Source organism: Manis javanica, chromosome 2, assembly GCF_040802235.1.
Source record: "Manis javanica isolate MJ-LG chromosome 2, MJ_LKY, whole genome shotgun sequence".
NCBI lineage: Eukaryota > Metazoa > Chordata > Mammalia > Pholidota > Manidae > Manis > Manis javanica.
In genome coordinates, this window is record NC_133157.1 from 166,336,752 (window position 1) to 166,353,756 (window position 17,005).

Below are 17,005 nucleotides of genomic sequence, written 5' to 3' on the forward strand. Positions count from 1 at the left end.
AGGATAAGAGGGGAAAAACGGGAGGAGAGGTTTGCTAACATTTCATTTCAATCAGCAGGTACTCCAAGAAAGTCTTTTCAAATCTGCCTATGATAAATAGGTTACTTCACACCCTAAATACCCATAAATAAATGTATCGGTTAGTCCCATAGCAGAATGACAGGCACTGAGCCAGACTGCACCCACACAGTCATTGGATTTATCCCCTCTCTCCCTTTTGGAGGCACATGCAACTGTTCTCTCTTCCTCACCCCCCTCAGTCCAGTGAGGTCCATCTTGTGCCAAGGGGCAAGCATGTGATGTATATTTTGGGGGCCAGGTCCAAATCCAACTGGGCCTCTCTGCAAACTTTCAGGTTTGCATTAAGGACTCAGGTCTTTGAAGAAGAAACACTATCCTGTATCCTATTCTAAACCTATCGTCATATTTTTTCCTATCCATCTCCACCTTATTCAAATTTCTAGAAGCTGTTTCTCTTCCTTCACCTCCCATGTACCCTTCACCTACCACCATCTGCCTTCTGCTCTCAGCTCTCCAGTGAAACTGCTCTCACCAGACCAATGGCCTCTTGATTGTTAAACCAAATAGAAACTCCTCATCTGGCCAAGTACTGCTAAGGTCAGTGCCAGGTCCTCCCTTTCCTAAGAGCCCCACTTGGCTTGGGAGCCACCTCTCCTATGTGTTGCTCCCCAGGCACCTTGTGCGAATATTGTAGTTATCAAGGGCCTGGTCCCTGGGGTTCAAGCTTCCTAGCTTCTGACCCTGGACAAGTTGTTTATCTTCTTTAAATTTCCTCACCTGCAAATTGAGGATGATATGACAGTAAATGCTTATAGTTGATTGAATCATTATCTTCAGTTCTTCACTCTCTCCATGTGTCTTTGCCTCTTGCCAGAGGAGGCAGAGTCTATCTCCCTACCCCACTGATGTTGGCTTTGACCATGTGTCATACTTTGGCCTATAGAATAATAATGGATTTGACATTAGTAAAGGTTTTTAGTGTGCCGAAGCTTGCCAGTTTACACTCCTATAATCTGTCAGGAAAACATGTCATAGTGGAACAGCTGTAACAAGGGGAGTTTGCAGACACATCAGCAGACCTGAACCCAGTCAAAAGCCTGGAGCCAAGCCCAGCTGGCTGACAGCCTGAATAGAAAAAAAAATGCAAGTAAATATTATGAGCCACTGAGATTTGAAATGGTTTGTAACACAACATTACTATGAGATGTTTAATATAATGTCTGAGAAGATTAAATGAGCTCATATAAAAGACCTTCACACAGCACAGTAAACATTCAATAACTGTTAATTATTAATGTATATCATTATTAACATATATCACTACTGTATTATCATTTCTGTTTGCTTAGCTGTTTCCCTCATTTAAGCATAAGCTCCTCTAAGGCAGAGTCTCTAATTTACTGTTGAATCCCTAGTATTTAGCAAGTATTTCACACACACACACACTTTTGGCAAGTTAATGAATGAATGACCAAAATGAATTAATGCATTCAAATGAGAAAAATACTTAGTGTGGTGCTTGGCATATGTATTCAGTTGTAAACATTAGTTCGCATCTTCTTTCCTTTATAGTCTGATAGTATCTGCTTGGTTTTAAATTATTTGGGCTTGAAGTTAAGCTTTAGGTCATACAAAGGATCATTTTAGATGACCAGAAAAATAAGATTCTGTGAAAAATGGAAAACTTTCTAATATCTAACCATAGAGAAAAACCAAATAAAACCACTTGGGGCAACTCTAAGAAATTTAACACCAAAACTTTCGGCTGTGCACCATCAAACCAATACTGGTCCCAACACATCACACCAGCCACGCTTCCAATTCTGCCCACAAGTCATGCCATCTCAGGCAGCAGCTAGTCCAGGTCTCTCTGAGGCCTGAAACATCCATTCGTTCCTGAGGGCAAAGAGAAGTCACCAAAACATTTTAAGTGGAGAAGTGACCCACTCAGATATCAATTTTAGAACCCCCACCTTGGCTGGAATAGGTAGAACAGACTGGAGGTGGTTAAGATTTTTTTCTTTACAAAAGACTGTCCCATTTCTAACACTTTTTTCTTGCTTTTTTCCTACATTTGATGTTAGATTCATTTCACAAAATGAAAACATAACCAAGAGAATACAAGCTACTTTAATGAAGAAGGTTGCATGTGGTTCTGTAGTAGATATTCTATATAAGAGAGGGCATTTTTAATATAGGCATTTCCTGCTTTTCAATACAAGGTGTCCCTGGAGACTAGGTGGCTCACTATGCAGAATACTAACTTCATATTTAAAAAAAGAAAGGAACTCCTGTCATTTTCAACAACACAGATAGACCTTGAGGATATTATGCCAAGTGAAATAAGGCAGACAGAAAAAGACAAACACTGTATGAGCTCACACGTAGAAATCTTTTTTAATAATGAACACATGGAAATAGAAAACAGATTGATGGTCACCAGAGGTGGGGGTTGGGGTGGAAGAAATGGTTGAAGGGGATCAGAAAGGTACAAACATCCAGTTATAAGATAAATAAGTCCTGGGGATATAACATAAAATATGGTGACTATGGTTCACAATACTGCATTATTATTTGAAAGTTGCAAAGAGAGTAAATCTTAGAAGTTCTCATCACAAGAAAAAAACTGTAACTGTATGGGGTGATGGATGTTAACTAGAATTATTGTGGTGATCATTTTGCAATAGATACAAATATCAAATCATTATGTTGTACACCTAAAGCTAATATAATGTTATATTTCACTTATGTCTCAATAAAAAAAGAAAGAAAAGTTCATAAAGGAAGAATATCACACTACTGAGAATCAAAAATGTTTGAGAAAAATAAACACCATAAAATAGTGGCACCAAAATAAAACAAAACAAGCAGAAACAAAAACTAATGATAAGTAATTACTAATTAATAAGTAATATTCTCAAATGGATAAGAGAACATATCACTATCATTAAATAAGAATAGTTGATACTAAAAAATACAAATATTCAAAATTTTAAATGTTATTATAAAAAAAGTAATCTCAAAAAATGAGTCAAATAGCAAAATAGCTACAGTTGAAAAGCAAACTAATGAGCTGGAATTAAGGAGCAAAGAGAACATCCCATCTAAGAGCTTTTCCAGATTACTTGAAGGAGGAAAAGTTTGTATAGTAAAAAAAGAAATCAGAAAAGAAAAAAAAGAAATAACAGAAGAAAATCTCCTAACACTACAGTGCAACATGAGCCAGCAGATAAGAGTGAACCAACTGAGTGCTAAACAGAGGGAAGGGAAAAAGACTGTACCTATACAAATGTTGAAATTTTGAAACATCCCACCCTTTAAATTGCCAACAATGGTAAAAATAATTTACCTGCAGAGGAAGGAAAATCAGATTGCCTCTGACCTCCTTCTGGTAATTCTGAATGCTTAAAGTTAATGGAGTGTTGTACTTTAAAGTCTTGAGAAAATAGTACAGGATTCTATAACCATCAAATGATCAATCAAATGTGAAGGCAAAATAAAGATATTTGCAGACATATAAGAACTTATAAAAGTTACTGCCCAATTTCTGAAAAAAATTACTCAAGGGTATACTCTGTCAGTACTAGAAACCAGCATATTTATAAGTATGCTAATTATTACTGATGAATATGCTATATATTGTCTAATGTCATTCAGCATCGTTCTCATGTCCTCTGTACTCTCCCCAGGGACTAGACCTGTGAACTACATTTCTTTGTCTTCTTTGCCAGCAGAGTTCCTGATACTCCATAGCCTCTGTCACTGAAATGGGCTTACATCAGATTTGGAAGGTGGAAATGAGGTGGAAGCCATTCTTTCCTCTTTGGAATTAGTGGTGGCTGTGTGAGCTTCTGGAAACGTCACTTTTTGTAGCAATCACATTTCCCTGGCAATTTCTCACTTCAGGACGACTGAGACCAGGGGCCTTGTCCTTTCCTGTCATTTCCTGACTCCCCATGGCAGAAGCAAGTTCCTGATTTTTCTGGACCACACCACTAAAGTGCCCTCTGACTTTCACTCTTGCAGCACTTCCAAAGTTCTGGTAAACACCTAATTCCCTTAAATTTCTTTCTGTCTGATATAACTAGAGCAGTTTCTGCTGAATTTGGACCAAAAATGGCATTTTTTAAAAATACTAACAATTTGGAACTTTAAAAAAATATTATGCCATAAAGTATTATTCATAAAGAGAAACTTTATCAGTTTGAATTCAAATTCCAATCAAGCCCCCTTTCAACCGTCTTATCTAGCTCCTCCTACACTGTCTTATCACTAAAGAATTCAGTAAATTTAAGAATAATCCTTAAATTTTTACAAAATCTGGAATACTTGTAAATTGTGCTACACTCTTAAATTTTCATGTCCTCCAGAAACTGCAACAAATTCTAGAAAAGTTTGCCACACAGTGAAACTCACTCTAAAGTAATATATTTATTAGAAGACCCATGAATCTCAGTTCATCTCTACAAAGAGAAACACATGTAAAGAAAATTACTCCAACATGAATTTTTCTATATGTATAAATTCAAGGTAAAGTCCTACTCCATGAATAGACTGAAATGATTTTTAGAAGGAGCTAGCTTCTGGAAATGATATTCAGATTTCAAGGGTTTTGTTTTCCTTACCCATTTCATAGTTGAAACCTTATGAAAACATAGGTTAAGTCTAAACAAATTTAATACCCTCAGTGTTTAAATGGCACATATAATTAAGGCACTACAGAAGGAGCAGTACAACACTAAACTGAGAACAAAAGAGGAATTCGATCAATGCAGCTGACAAAAATTGCCTGAAACTTCACAGATTCTGTAGAATTTCATTGGAACCACTTCAGCTCACTACTCTTTCTCTAGTAGCTACCCCTAAGGCTCATTGATTCATTCAGCAAATGTTCATTGAGGATCTTTCACAGGGCTTACACAGTCTCATTCTTTCTTGATCCTTTGCTCTTTCTTCTATACACAAATATGCCCAGTTTCTTCACTTATCAACCAGCCTCATGACTATACCAATTTTCACTCCCGTTCTTACCAATTCATGTTGTGTTCAATATTTATGGAGTGCTTCCAGCATGCCAGGTCCTGCATGTATACAAAGAGAAACTGATCTTCAGCTCTGAGGCCAGCCAGATGGTGCTCTGCCTAAAAACAAATGGAGCTGTCTCATCTCTACAGTGGCTGCCAGTTGCCCATAGGTAGTCAAAGCATGGTGCCCTCCAACATTAGTGAACTGATAATCACTGCTCCTACACACCATGCCCTTTCTCAGGCCCATGGTTTTGCTCATGGTGTTCTCTCTGCTTGCTTGCCCACCTCCTTCTGCAGTTCAAGCACCCAATGGCTTCTTTAAGGAAACTATCTTGCACACATTTCCATCCCCTCCCCCTTCCCCAAGTTGGCTGGCTCTCCTCTCTGCTTCTGTCACCTTCTGTGTTTGCTTCTGTCAAAAATTATCATTGCAATTGAAATTATTTGTTTTATCCCTTCACTCCACAAATGTTACTGAGGGACTATTAAGTGCCAAACACTTCACTAGGTGCTAAATACACAATAGCAAAACAGACATTATCTTTCCTTCATAGATCTTCCATGCTGTAAGGGAGGATTGACAACCTGTAAATATATGTGCACACATACATTTGTACAACCTAGGGAAATGGCCATGAAAATGATAAGATTCAGGCTCTGTTACAATAAAGGGAATAAATAAGATAAAGTCTAAAGATTCCTGTCTGAGGTGGTAATAAGCGCCTGGCCCTGGGTAGGCACTCAGTAAATGTGTCCTGGACCATCAAACAGAACAAATAAGCCGGCACTGGAATTATAAAAGTGTACATGACATTATGATGGTGTCAACAGCATGGTGAAGTAGGAAGGACAGTAAGGAAAGACCGGGAGGAGAGAGAGAGGCCCTCAGGTAACCTCAGGCCGGGATAGATTGTATTAGGATGTTTTCATTTGGGGAGGGAATGAAAGATCACTCTGGACCACCAGGGGGCGGTGTCTGATCGCAGGTGAGAACGCCTCCTCTCACCCTGGCCATCATTTGGTACAGAGTACAGGAGGCTCTCCTGACGGCTGTGTCTATTAAAAAAGAGAAGACTGGACATGAAATCCTATTCACTTCTACATTAGTAACAGAGTACACAATCCTTAAAGATGATAAATATTTTAATTGGATTAGGATGTGTTAAAACGGAAGAAAAAAGGTGTTTCATATTCATGATTCTGTAACTATCCTTATTTAATGGAACAAATTTCCACTTCCTCATTATTTATAATTTTCATCACTCAGCTATAGGTCGCAGCAGGTATTAACATCGGGTGAGAAAGAGTTTTCCAGTTTCTACTCAGCGTTTATGCTGTTCAAGCACTTCCCACTACTGCTTCCTTCACACTGAATAGCCTTGTTCAGCCTCATCATAACTCACTGAAACAGATGAAAGACAATTATCGTTTTTGCTTGGCACATAAGGAAACTCAGAGGAGCTCTCTGCTGGTTGGGACAGAACTGAAAATGGCCACCCAGGTTTGACAGAGTTCCCAGAATTTACTGAACTCACTGCCAGCCAGAACGAACAGGCCCTGGAGTGCTGCCATTTCCTGGCAAAGTCAATGACCAGGTGCTTTCAAGAGTATGTTATCTGAGACACCTAGTTATTCCTGACAGAGCACATCAGGACGTGTATAAAGAGCTTAGAGCCCTTGCTTGGCCCAAAGAAGGTTGTTCCCAGAGGCCTCAGCAACCTCCTCACTAGTGGGAGACACCAGACACTGTTCCAAGAAATAAAAAGCCATAAAAACTTGGAAGGAAATAATCTAGGCTTTACTACCTAGTTATTCAAGCATGGGCATTCATTAACTGGCAATTCAGGAGTCACTGTGGGGAGGGTAATGTATAAAGTATTGTCCTTACCCTACAGGAACTTAAATCTAATTATGGAAGCATGGCATATATGCAACAAAATATTTGTTGATAATCATATGAAACAGACTTGACTTCTGTGGAGCAGAGTTCAACAGAGATTGGCAATAAATATTTTTATTGATTGTCTATGAAGTTCCAACATGAGGGAGGTGCAAGAATGTATAGAAAAGGCCCTATGCTTGCCCTTGCAGACTTTATGCTCTAGTTGTAAAGAGTATGATTTATCCTGCTTATTAATTTATTCAATGAAGATTAGTGGACTAACTATAACATGACGCATCATGCTAAACAACAGGGATATAAATAACCCACAATCCCACCCACAAGGAACTCAGTCTGGTAGGGGAGGAAGACCTGCAAACAAATCATTCACTTTTAATGTAGTGTGTGTGTGGTAATATCTATATCTATATATATATTTTTTTGAAAATTAGAGATTGAACTATTTATTGATAGATGATGACAGATGATGCATACATAGAGATAACGCTTAAGATGAACAAAAGAACCAGAAGAAACATTACAAAAATATAAATATTTGAGGAGAGTCTTGAAGATGTTTTCCAAGTAGACTCATGAGTGAACAGTCCTCCAGGTAGAAAGAACTGAGTGTGCAAAGGCACAGAGTCACAAAATGGCATGGTTCATTCGTGGCTGAAGATTCATTAACAGCCAAAGCTCAGTATAAAGTTTGAACAAAGACTTGAGCAGACACTTTTCCAAAGAAGAAATACAGATGGCCAACAGGCACGAAAAGATGCTCCACATCACTAATCATCATGGAAATGCAAATCAAAAGCACAATGAGATGTCACTTCACACCAGTTAGAATGGAGGCTATCCAAAAGACAGGAGATAACAAGTATTGGTGAGGATGTAGAGAAAAGGGAACCCTCCTACACTGGTAGTAGGAATGTAAATTGGTACAGCCACTATGGAAAACAGTACGGAAAGTCCTCAAAAAACTAAAAATAGAAATTCCATATGACCCAGTAATTCTACTTCTAGGAATTTACCTGAAAAAAACAAAATCTCTGATTTGAAAAGATACATGCACCCCCTTGTTTATTGCTCCTTTATTTACAATAGCCAAGATATGGAAGCAACCTAATTGTCTGTCCATACTCAGTGGAATATTACTCAGCCATAATGAAGAATGAAATCTTGCCATTTGTGACAAATGGCAAGTGGCTGGTGGTTACCGTGTGGGAGGGGTTGGGATGGGTGGGTGGGGAGGGGGAGGGGGATAAAAGGGCACAAAAATTCTCAATCATACTATAAGTTAGTCACAGGAATGATAGTACCTCATGAAGAATATAACCAGTCATTCTTTAACATCTTCCTATATTGACAAATAGTAACTATACTTCTGAGGGTGAGGATTTAATAATATGGGTAACTGTTGAACCACTGTGTTGTACACTTGAAACCAATGTAAGACTGTACATCAATGATACTTCAATTTAAAAAAAGGAAAAAAATAAAATAAAAAGTTTCTGAAAAGTGAGTGAATTACTTTAAAATCCCCATGTGGCAAGAGATGCCCGAAATAAGAGCAGAAAACAAACAACAGACTAGGAGAAAACATCTGAACCACTTATGATAAATGAGTTAATCTTAATATGAAAAGAATCTGCCATAAAAAGAGGGCAAAGATTATGAATAGGAATTTCACAGAAATAGAACTGAAAATGGCCAGGCTACATGTGAGAAAATTTTTACATTCATCAATGATCAAGGAGATGCAAATTAAAAACATCAAAAATGTTGATGGCATCCCTGGTAGTCAGGATGCAGAGTCAGGTTTTTTCACATGCTACAGGTGGAAGCATAAATTGCTACAACAGCCTTGACAATTATCTGGCAGCATCAAATAAATTTGAAAATGTACATATCCTTTGACCTTTTTGGAAATAGATCACATAGAAATAAAAACTGGTATCTTTAAAAATACTTGTATTTAATTGTTATTGCAGCACTTTGTGGCAGTGGTAGGAAAGGGAAAATTGAATTCAGATAAATAAGAAAATAATTGAATCAATTATGGCACATCTAGACTATAAAATATTGTCTATACATTAAAAAGGATATGTGTGTTTCAACCTGAAGGAATCGGCTGTATTTTAAAGCAAAAAGCAAGTTGCAAAGTAATAGTTAATGTATGATCTCCTTTCTGTAAAAAGTAGAGAAGATAAACCTGTATTTATGCAAACACAGTAAAATGTGTTTGCATGAGCACAGTGAAAGGAGTGGAAGCATACACATCAAATTGTTAACTTTGATTATTAAGAGTCGGATGGGATCCAAAGGAAGGGAAACTGATGAACTTTTATTTCATACACTTCTGAGTATCATTTGATCTGTTACTTCATGCATACATTTTTTGATTTTTTAATTAAATCAAATAAATAATTGTAATCAAGAGAACTTTAAAAGTATCAGAAGCCACATTCTTCTAGAAGAATGAACATGATGACAAAGCCACAGGACAGGAAAATAAGGAGAACAAACTTTCTTGGGGAAACAATTTAGGAGAGTGAGGGTCAGTGGGTGTGGCAGGCCACTGGAAGGGTCTGATTTTAAGAAATGCCAAAGGAAGTGAGTGGCAGATATATTCTTACAGAATGTTACTCTTCCCAATGGGGGTTGAACATTTAATATGTATATAGTTTTTTTTGAATGAACTTTTCCACTTACAAAAAAACACACACAATAATTTTTTTAAATTAAAACTCTTTCATTACCCCATTTTGCCTTCACATAAACCCTATCCTGTTGTTCATATTGCATTCCAATTTTACACATAAGGTGATCAAATCCCAGGTAGTAAAGTGACTTTCCCAAGACCACACTACAGCTGAGAGACCCCACTGGGCTGGCCATCAACTTTCCTGGATCAAACCACTATATTCTATTCTGTAGAAGGCCCAAAGAGCAAAGGTCCTTCCTGGACTCCAAGGAAAGCATGCTGGCATAAGGAGAGCTAAGTCCCATCTTCGACAAAGAATCGATCAGGGGAACTTGTTCTGAATAAAAATCAGCCTTATTGTACCCAAGTTGAAGGCAGGAGGCTGTAACCAAGCAAGCGGCCTGCTGGAAGCTCCTAATCCCAACTGTCCCAAGCTCCCCATGACCTCAAGAGAGTAATTTCACCCCTGTGTTTCAGTTTCCCTCCCTTTAAATAGGATACCCTACATTCCACCAAAGAAAAGCATGCTGAGATCCACTGGACTTTGTCTACAATAGCTTTGAACTCCCTGGTAGAAAGTACGACCCAGGCTGCCACAATCTTGCTCCCTCAAAGTGGTTCAGGAAGATGATTTATAGCATGGCCATTGCACCCTCATTCACCTCATGGTGAGAATAAGGCCACTGAGAGTGTCTACGAGACTAAATATAAATTGAAACCACACTTGCTGAAAGCTGCTGAAGGCTGCCAGGAGCTGTTAGGAAAACCTGATATCTTTAGTAGTCACCATGTGTGTGAAAGAATGCAACAAACCTCCAGCAAGGCCAAAGGGGACCCACCCCAACCAGAGAAAACCGTGCACGTGTGTAAAATTCAGCTGCCAGACAGGAACCAGCAGATACCAGTTCCATTTGGAAAAACTAAGTTTATCTTTCATTTGTTTGGAAAAACAAATTCCAACAGCTCAAAGTAGTTTCTCTGGGGCTATTGAAGAGCTAAGAAGGGATAAATCCCCCACACATGAGTGGTCAGGCAGTGAGAGACAATGGGTCTGCATGCATTTTCTACTCACCCAGCAAGATGGTAAGTTCCTGAAGCCACAAGACCTGTCTTGTGATTGTCTTTTTGATGTCTGTTCTTCTTCCTGACTTGCTCACTCCTTGCATGTGTTGTCAAATGCAGGACTCTGCACACAGAGGCTCATGCCATGCTAATGTTCACACACTAGTCATTCACAGCTGAAAGATTTCTGGATCATCCTACAGAAAAAGTCAATAAGCAACAGCCATTGAATTCTAAAACATGTGATTATGACTAAAATGTTACCCAAGCTAATAGCACACCTTAGAAAGTTACAGCCCAAGCTTGGGCTAAACTACTCTGATGTCCTTTTATCTCTTTTTTAAAACTACAGAGGAATAGTTAAAGATTTAATAGTTAAATAATTAGGTGAACATTTAATAGGTAAATAGTTAATTAGGTAAACAATTACCTAATACTCTATGCCTCTCTCTCTATATATATATATATTCTCAAATACAATTCAACAACTGCCTATCCACCCAGAGACTAACTCCCTCATCACTTCTAGAGCACAGGTCACTTACAATAGTCTAATTCTTGTGCTACATAATATTTGTTGTCTGGGACCTAAAGTTTTTATTCATTTTCTTATTTTTTAAAGACATAGTTCCTTTCTTTGTGAAAATTCCAATAGAGTGAAGGAAACAGGCCATTCAAATGAATGTCTTCCATTTCCACAGTCAAAGTTGAGTGAGCATCCACTCCACGTGAGATGCTCGGCTAGATGCCACAGGGCGTGAGAGTGTATGAAGCAGTCCTCTGCTGTCAAGGACAGAACTTACAGTCTCCTTGAGTGGTTAAACTGAGTGTTAAATGCCTGGTACACCACAGCTTTCCATGTTCTATTTCTTGCCTATTAAATGTGGAAGCCAAGGCCATAGATGGCACATCTATGAAATGAATAAACATAAAAGGCCTTTTATTTGAATGCCTATACCCATAATCGTTGGTAGGCCTCATAAAACAGCAATGTGGTATAAACAGAGCACCCAGAGCATTATAAAGTGTAATGGTGAATTTGTGCAGGTCCTCTACTTCTGAGTGAAAAAAATAACTTACCTTGGATTCTTTACATTGGGAAACATTGGCAAGAAAGAAAAAGAAAGAAGGAAGGGATGGAGAGAGGGAAGAGGAAGGAGAGCAAGGAAGGAAGGAGAAAGAAAAATAAAAACTTTCTGTTGTATTGAAAACTGGATCAAGTCTTTTAAGAATTTAATTAAAATTATTAAATCATTTAATAATAAAATTATTTAGAAATGTATATATCCCAGCAGAAATAAAGTCACTGGATCATCCTCTGCCTGTTTCGGAGCAATAGCAGTTTACTTCCAAGAATCACAAGCTCCGGAGAGGAGGCCCCAGGTGTCAAACTCATTATTCCTCTCGATCCCTGAATTTGTGCCAAGAGCTGCTTCCCGTCCCTAACCACTGCCTCTCAGGTACCTGTGTCAGAGAACCAGTGTCAGGTTTCAACTCAGAAACCGGTTAAATTCAGAGGCTGTAAGGGATATTAACCCAGGTTGAAACTTAGCCACTTCACAACCAAAAATGGGATAAGAAAGTAGACTCTTATCTAGGGTGGAATAGAGAGGTTGGTAAAAGGATAGAAGCTTTGATTTATAAGATGAATAAGGTCTGAGGATCTCATTAAAACATGGTGACTACAGTGGAGGGAGGAAAGAGGGAGGGAAGGAGGAAGGAAGGAAGGGGGTGGCGGAAACCAACTCCTGGTTGAACGGGAGCCCTAGGGTCTTCTGTAGCGCCAGAGACAAAACAAAGGCTGGATGAAACCGGGACTTCCCTGAACAGGTTGGAGAGACTGAATGTGCCCTGGTGTTCAGACTTTGAAGAACCATAGCTGGGGCTAAAGAACAATCTGGAAGTGAGCACAGCAGACATTTCAAGCAATTCCTGTTAAAGTGTGGCTGTCGCAGGGTCAGGTCCTGGTTCAGGCAGCAGACAGGCAGTCAATCAGCACGTAGCTCTGCCCCTGGGAGCCCTGATTCTTTGTATGTGCTCCCCACACCTAACCACCACCCCCGGTTTAGACAGACTCAGTATCTCTCCTAAATTAAAATGTCTATGTCATGCTGAGCCTGCAGATAAAGGAGAGGCAGAAGAAGGCATGAAAAAGCAGGACTCAGGCATGGGACGGAGATCACAGGGGAAAACACTGCAGACTGCAAGACCTGATTTTACTCCCAGTGTTCAAGGCATGAATGAGTTCTGAAATATACAAGAACTCTAGAAAGAAAACTCCAGGAGATGGAGGCACTGTTTTTTGCCAAAATTGGACCCCTTACCATTCCAATTCCTTTAATTCCCACCCTCAGGGCACTAAGGTTTGCAGATTGGCACCCAAATCACAGGAAGAGATCCATGCCTTGACAAATAGCCAAAGGTGTCACACCTTCATCTCTGATGACAGTTCCCCTAGTGGTCAGAGTCACAGAGTCCTAAAAGTCAATAAACATTTTTTTTTTTTGCTTCTTTGGAGATAATGATCTCAAGTGATTAGCTGTCCTGATGGCAGAGAGGAATAGAACCCAATGCGTGTTTGGCAGCTGGTAAGTTGTTTCCAAAATAATGTAAATAGCCAGTTGACTTCTCATTAGATTCCTTATTTCATGTCACTTGGCAGGAGGCACAGTTCAGCTCTTTGCTTCCACTTCCTTCCTCTCTGTGTTACTTAATTCCTGTTAGTATCAAATTTATCCCTGTAGTCATTTAGGAATCTTGTAGGTTTGTTCAGTCATTCTTTTTACAGAAATTTTAATTTTCAATACTTAATGAAGGAGTGGAACAAATACTACCTTCTATTAATTTCTATCTCTACAAGAGAATGTCATGAGTTCTAACCATGAGAGGGAACCACAGCCCTTATCTGGTCAATTAAGTTAGCAGATGCCAGGACCCTAGAGAGAAAATATCAAAGGAGGAGGCAGGACTTAAGTTCTTAGCCCCCCTTCCACCTGACAGGCATTTTGTGACTTCCTCATCTCCTTAGCTCTTGTGCCCTGTTTGCTTCCATCATTGAACTGCTCTTCAAAATCTCCTCCACAAGCTAATATCTCATGGACAGAAGCGAATTAAACATTCCCAAAGGACTTTCAGCCATTCGTCCTGAGGAAGGGAACTGGGCTTGAAGCACCATCGGTGTTCTGCCTTTAATCACACCTCAAACCAGATGACACAAACTCTGAAAGTCTTGCTCAGCCCTTGTAATCATCTTGCAAATTCTCCCAGACTTTGCTCAGAAGTACTCCATCACGGAGCCGGGTATAGCAGCTTTGTCTAAGATAGGCTCTGAGGTCCTCTTGAGGTTTCCAGGCAGAGAGATGGTCAGGGAATGGGGAGCTTGGGGGATGAAAGAACCACTGTAATGAGTGGGGTTCTAAGGCACTTTTTACTTCCTTCATCCTCTTTGTCACCATTATTGAGATAATGTTTCAGTCAACTTTTTTGTAACATTCTGTCTCTTTCCAGTAACTCAGGCCAGTGAAATCATAAAAATGGAAAGGATGGCAATCGTTCATTTATCTAACATGCTCCCATTACTGCTCACAGCTCTGTAATCTAATACTTTCTAAGGAAGAAAGCATAGAAGCAAAGAAGAAAAAGAAAATATGGAGACTTTTTATGAAATGTCCAGAGTTGGAGGTATTCTAGTCTAAAAATGTATAACTTCCAAGGGCTAGAAAGATAAAAAGGTATCTCCCAAGGAATATTTCCCTTGTACCTACATCTCCTCTACCACTTCTCTGCCAAGGGGTCCATGTTCTATTTGTGATTCTACTGAAGGAAAGCTCAGCAGCCACAGAGGCTGCCCATTCCATCCATGCTCATGCGTCCAGCATCTCAAAAGGTCATGACACTGAGAACCAATGTGGATAGCCCTCCCATTACAATGCTGCCTTCAGCATGCAGCCCAGCTTCCTTTTCTGAAGTATATCTCTTTTTTCCATGTTTTAAGTCAAATATAAGTGACCCCAGTTTGGTCTTAAATAATTGCAGTGTATTGTAGCATCAACAAAACTGATCTCTTTCTTGGTCCTTCTCAGCCGAGCTATTTTGTGAGGCTTTCTTTATATTTCTAATCATTAATCAATCTCTAGTTCCTAAATATATGAGTAGTCACCACATAGGTTTGTTATGAGAAGTAAATTAAACCTAAATATAAAGTGATTAGAGTCGTGCCCACTACATAGAAAGACCTCTATCAATATGGGCTATTATTAATCATTATTATTCATGTACATTTCCCCTTTTGTCCACTCACATAAGCCTCTCTCAAGGATTGGGCACGTGAGTCTACAATCTGGACATTCTAAAAGCATTGGCACCTGAAAGAATCTTAGAAAAGGAGGAACCTTTCCCCTCCATGAGATGTTCCATGCAAAACAGCCCTTCTGTTCCCCACTGGGAGGTCACGTTGCACACTTGGGTCTCCTTAGCTTCCCATTATCACTGTGACTACTTTGACATTCCTGTTCTTGTCCATGCTCCTAGGACTTAATATATACTTTGAGTTATTTTCCCTGAAAATAAAACAAAAACCATCCTCACGTAGGTTTTTTTTTACTGGTTCAAGCATTTCACTAGTATTTGCAACTCCTTCAGTTTAGTGTTACCTACAGGTTGTAATGTACTGATTGTATTTCTTTTTTTAGGATAAAAGGTGCTAATTGGGGTAAATACACAGGAAGGCAAAATGTAGAAATATTTAATTAAAACACATCAACCAGCAGACAGTTGATGAATTGCCTACTAAATGCAGTGTCCAATCAATTTCCGATCAGAAAACATAACTGATACATAACAAATATCAGTTGATTCCTACCACATGCAAGGTACTGTGACACATTTTCTTAAGTGGAAAAAAAATGTGATTTTCTGAGAAAGGATAAATTTTAACTGAAAATAAATATGCACAAAATATGTAAGATGCCTAATAACAGGTATTTGCTATAAAGAATCATCTGAGGTATTTCTCCATCAATCACCAATAACAGCAAATAACTTGACCTCCCCTATCCTGAGCTCCAGCATATATCAGCAACTGATCATGGCTCAGCCAAGATGAAGCCTGGAATCCTCTCAACACAGCTCCTTAGGCAATCTATATCACTAATAGAATTCATCTAGTCATTCATTTATTCATCAAGTATTTATTAAGCACCAAGTTTGTGCCAGCTATTGTAATAGGCTCTAGGCTATAACAGCAAATGAAACAGAATATGGCCCCTGTCCTCCTGCAGGGTTAGTGTGATGCAGTTAGCAGTTCACACGAAAGCTATTTCCAGCCCTGACTTAGACTATCCATGTGCTATTAAAGATACAAGATGAGAGAAGGGGAACAGAAGATGACTCTTACAGTCTGTTAATTCAAAGTCACTAGGATGTAAATTTCTGGGTAAACAGACTGGTGAAAAGAAGGGTATTCTAGATCATGTACTTGAAAGAGGGCATAAGTAGTCAAGATCTCTTTGGCTACAAGTTAACAGGAAATCCACATAAACTTATTTTAAATGGTAAAAAAGTTTATTACCTCACTGTGTCAAAGATTGAGTTGTCCCCCAACATCCTCTAGTCACATAACCCCCATTATTACCTGAGTATTTGGCCACCTAGAATAAAAACTTTTAATAAAAACTTTCTCAGCCTCTCTCACACTAGATTTTAGCCAACAAGATATATGCAGAAGTGTATTTAGCAGTTTCTAAGACTCCTCCCCAAGAGACAGATGGTACACACACTTTGGCTTCTTCTTCCTTATGCCTTCCTTCTTCTAGCTGCCTGGAAAACAGATGTCCTTACCCTGGACATTAAGAATAAAAGCCATATCCTTGAGATAGCAGAGTGATGATCTGAAAGAATCCTGAGTCCCTGAAGACTTCATAGGATGTAGTTGCCACACCAGCCCTGACCTGTGTTCCTACATACTTTTACATGAAAAACGTATTAAGCATCTATCCTGTTGAAATCATTGTTACTTTAGGTCTGTATGACTCACACAAAGTTGATCCTAATGAAATACTCATATAATGGGAAGTAAGTCAGTAGGTTAGGCTTCAGGAGTGGTGTGATCAAGCTGCTGTGACTCCATTCCTCCATGACACTCTTGGCCTCTGCTCTCCTCCATGAGAAAGACTCATCTTGGGCTGGTAATGACAGAGGTGTAGTAATTCTGGACTTCATGTCTTCATGTGACAAAAATCTAAAGGGAGAGGGGGGAAGTAGTTTCCAGAAGTCTTCCCAAAAAAGATCATACTAAGAAGTCCTCAA